The sequence below is a fragment of the Bos javanicus genome, chromosome 13, assembly GCF_032452875.1.
Source record: "Bos javanicus breed banteng chromosome 13, ARS-OSU_banteng_1.0, whole genome shotgun sequence".
Classification (NCBI taxonomy): domain Eukaryota; kingdom Metazoa; phylum Chordata; class Mammalia; order Artiodactyla; family Bovidae; genus Bos; species Bos javanicus.
Genome location: NC_083880.1, coordinates 35,039,087 through 35,043,431, shown reverse-complemented (window position 1 = coordinate 35,043,431; position 4,345 = coordinate 35,039,087). Strand labels below are relative to the sequence as shown.

Genomic DNA, 4,345 nt, shown 5'->3' with positions numbered 1-4,345 from the left:
ATCTACCAGAAAGCTGAAGAAATGGTGCCAGAGGTTGACAAGAATGTTGTGAACTTGGTAGGGGTCACAGGGATGGGACAGGAAGGAACCAGGAATCCGGAAAGACCAGTCTTCATGATTGACTGGATGTGGGACGTGGGGGTCACCTAAAGTTTGCAGTCAGCCTCTGGTCTCATGCCTGATGATCTGTCCAGGAAGATACCCCAGACTCTGAATGTATATGGACAGCAGAGATAAACAGTGTCTTCTTATAGCCCGCCAAACACCTCCCCCAGTTATTTCCTTTTGTAGAGGCTCACCTTCTTGCCTTACACAGTGTCTGTCTTAACCTTGGAGTTTCCTAAACAAAAGTCATCTTTAAAATTATTATTTTCCACCACAATCCTTAAGCATCTCCCAGAAACAACTCTGTTCCATCGTTGCTATGTCAGGTTCAAATGGTGCTTTATCTCATTTTCCAGACAGGAGCAAGCCAAGAGAAATTTCAGAATGAAAATCCAGGATACAGAAAGCAATAAAGAAGGTGCTTTTTCCATAGAACCACTGCTGGTCTGTATGCCTGTTCGGTGTTTCTGAAAATGGCACCAACTCTGCTTGGCTGATGCAGCCCCGTGGCTTCCGTTCTGTGGCTTAGAGCATGGTGGCTGGTGTGATGGGCTGGGACAGTGATGAACACATTCATGAACTCTGCCCTCTGCAGGGAGACGGTTCTCCATGGTCCCGCACATCTCTGTACCTCTTGCCAGCACAGGCACTATTCTTTTCAAGGATGTTCGTATGGAAAATAGCTTGGGAAAAAAGAGATAGGATCTCCCTTTTGAGAAAAAGGAAGTTTGTACTATGTCATGTAATAAAGATGACTCCCTCCAAGGCCAAGGTCAGGTTTGCTGGCAGCCCATGATAAATGATCGGGGTTGCTTAAGCACAGAATTCCTGAGCTGTGATGCCAGCCCTGTGTGTGCAGCGTCAACCTGAACTTGACAGACGAGGGGAGCTGATGGAGGAGCCTGAAGCTCACGCTGCCCCCTGAGCTGCTTCATCGCGTGTTCTGACCCAGGAGTCTCATGTCTTCTGCCAACATCCATGCAGTTGCGACAGGTGAGCCAGTGAGCTTGTGAGAAGGGTAAAAAAAACACTCCAGTCCTTCAGTTTCTGAAACTCCCACAGAGCTGACATTCTGATGGAGGAAGAAAAAAACATGTAAACAAGCAAAGCGATCATGATTCTCAGAATGACCAGAGAGAAACAGATCAGAGACTAAAACAGACAACACGGTTCATGGTGAGGGTACCACAGTAGGGATGGCCTCTTGGGAGTGGGACCATTCCAAGCATCTAAGGGAGAACTTAGGCAAAACTCATCATGAGGCAGGAGCCCAAGGACCCCAGGCAGTGGAAATTGCACATACACCCTGAGGCCTGTTTGAGGAACAGGAAAAAGACCGATGGGGCTGCGGGATGGTAAATGAGGGAAACCAGTACCCTGAGACGCAGGGAGAAGGGAGCACAGCAAGAGCAGCACGAATTCTAGCATGTTATAGGTTTTGGACATTTCTTAAGACTTTCAAGCAGGGAGTGAACTGGACTGCTTTTTTAATTCAACAATGTTTATACATCTACTAGCTGCAAGTCTGGGCCCTGGAGATGCTGCAAGGAACCAACCATATATGGAGTTAATATTCTAATTGGGGGTGGGGAGTGGGGAGGACATGATAAGTAAAATGCAGAGGCGTTAGGTGGTGGGGAGTGCTACGGAGGGGCTTGGGGTAGGGGAGCCTAGGTGAGAGCTCAGACAGGTGGCTCGGGGCCCCACTGAGAGGGAGACATTTGAACCTGACCTGAGGAGGGGGCGGAAGGCAGCCGTGGGGGTATCTGTGGGGGGCCTCCAGGTGGGCGGGGACACAGCGAGCAAGCGCACAGATCCTGGGGTGCGGCACATCTGACGTTTGAGGGTCTAGAATGGGGTGAGGGCTTCCAGGTGGCTCAGTGAAGGTGCCAATGAAGGAGACGTGGCTTCGATCCCTGGGTTGGGAAGATCCCCTGGAGAAGGAAATGGCGACCCACTCCAGTACTCTTGATTGGAGAATCCCCATGGACAGAGGAGCCTGGTGGGCTACAATCCACAGGGTCGAAAAGAGTCAGACATGACTTAGCAACAAAACAACAAAAGAATGGCGTGGGCCAGGGGGCTCCCTGTGGATATGCTCAGAGAAGCCCCAGGGCAATGTTTTGTGGCCGATATGAGGACTTGGGCATTGACTCTGAAGGACAAGAGCCCTGTTAGGACTCCATCTTTGAAAATGAAAAAGGTAGAAACTGGGAGAAAACAAGAACAATTAGGGAACATCACCGTCAGCGGCATTCTGAGATTCTTAGAGAATTAAGGGAGAATTTAAGACAGAGTCTGTTCCTGTTTCAATGTTCTGCAATACTTCACCATTTTCCCTTCAAGAGTGATGGTATAAAGACCAGAAAAATCCCTGTCTGTCGGCGCTCAGGCAAACGGGAATCGCCCCCTGCTGGCCGATGGCGGTAACGCAGGCCAGGCATTTCTCTTGAGGAAGGTACCCCGCTCAGTAGGGGCTTCCCTCATAGCTCAGTCCCTAAAGAATTTGCCTGCAATGCAGGAGATCAGGGTTCAATCTTTGGGTCGGGAAGAACCCCTGGAGAAGGAAATGGCAACCCACTCCAGTGTTCTTGCCTGGAGAATCCCCATGGACAGAGGAACCTGGCGGGCTACAGTCCACGGGGTCACAAGAGTTGGACAAGACTTAGCGACCAAACCACCACTGCCTGGGAGGCGGAGGGATTCTATTCCTCTCCATCTGATTCCTACCCCAGAGACCATCAGATCTACAGGGCAAGTCCAGACAATCGTCTTGGACAATAGACTCTAGGCAGCACCTCTCACTGGTTTCCCTACAGATTAACTGGGGATCCGGGGTTGATCCCTAGATGCCCCTCCTGCAAGGAGGGCATGAGGGAGTCTTCCCAGGGCAGCTCTGGCACCGGAAGCCCTAGTGGGGAGCCCAGACCTGAAGCCCAGGAGAGTACCCCCTTCCCTCAGGGTTTCAGTCATCCATTCAGGACAGGGTCCTCAGGAGGAGGAAGGGACCATGTCCAGGCTGGATGACCTGACTCTGATACTTCTTGTCCCTGCTCCAATTAGCCCAGGAATATCTGCTCACTGACTGTTCTCCCCAACTCCCGCATTGCCATTCTGGGTTCCGGTTAAAGGGCAAAGGTCTCCTTTCCTGGGCTTTGCCCAGAGTTGGAGTCACTAGACATCTTACAACATGTGTCCCCACTGGCCAGCTCAGCTTGTGTCACTGTGGGCCATGTCCCTGGGCCCACGTGGCTCTGCCCTGGCCTGCTGTGGCCTGCATGGGCACACACCCAGGGAGGGATGTCATCTGTGTGTCATCTGTGGTTGTGCTGTGTCCATATGTGAGTTCAGGAACACCCGTGCCAGGGCTGGGGCATGTTCCCGCCAAATCCACGTGTTGAAACTCTGATCTCTATTGTGACTGTGTAAGGAGACATGACCTTTAAGGCGGTGATGAAGACTGAATGAGGTCATAACGGTGGGTGGGGCCGTAACCCAGTAAGGCTGGTGTTCTCTTAGAGGCAAGGTGGAAAGGGGAGGTAGCTACACAGGGAAAAGTTTGTGAGAGAACAGCGAGGAGGAGGCTGTCTGCAAGCCCAGTAGGGAGCCAGCTGCAGACACCAGACCAACAGACACCAAACCTGCCAACACCTTGATCTTGGATGTCCAGCCTGCAGAAACTGAGCAAAGAAATGTCTGTGGTTCAAGTCTCCAGACTCCAAAAGACTCTGGCGTCTTTTGTTACGGCAGATGGAGCAGACTTAACACAGTCACGTGTGTGTCAGGATGTCAAACCATGGGAAGCAAGGGAGACAGTCTATTATGAGACATTCTCACTCAGAGTGGGGCAGAAAGGCTGGGATGGAAGGAGAAGCAGGAAACAGGACAGGAACAAAGACTGTCCGATGTCAGGGCCCCCAGTACCTCCATCCTATGGGTTGCATCCTGCTTCCTTTTTGTAATTGTCATCAGGGGCGTGCAGCAGGGCCCAGTGACCCTCTGTGGCCTGCCGTTTACCAAGAGAACACTCCTCCAGGTCGGAGCTTTCACAGTTCACTCGCCTGCAGTTGGAGGTCTTCCCTACCGCCCCCCCCCCGGCCCTGGGTAAGCTTTTATGGTGGAGCACATGCTTTCCTGATGGAGTTGAACATGATGGCATCCTGGGCAGGCCTGTGTTAAGCCAGTACTAGGCATAAATATCTCCCTGCATTGTTTAGCCATTGCACAGATACAAGTGCCC

At 51.6% G+C, this 4,345-nt stretch overlaps 1 long non-coding RNA gene across 1 annotated transcript; it reads right to left on the bottom strand.

The window, feature by feature from the left end:
• Nucleotides 1-427: 427 nt before the first annotated feature.
• Nucleotides 428-3,639, bottom strand: LOC133259133 (uncharacterized). Its single transcript, XR_009740276.1, has 3 exons — nt 3,396-3,639; nt 1,838-2,112; nt 428-1,177 (listed from the first exon to the last, which is right to left on the bottom strand). It is a non-coding gene; the product is annotated as an uncharacterized LOC133259133 (long non-coding RNA).
• Nucleotides 3,640-4,345: the final 706 nt, after the last annotated feature.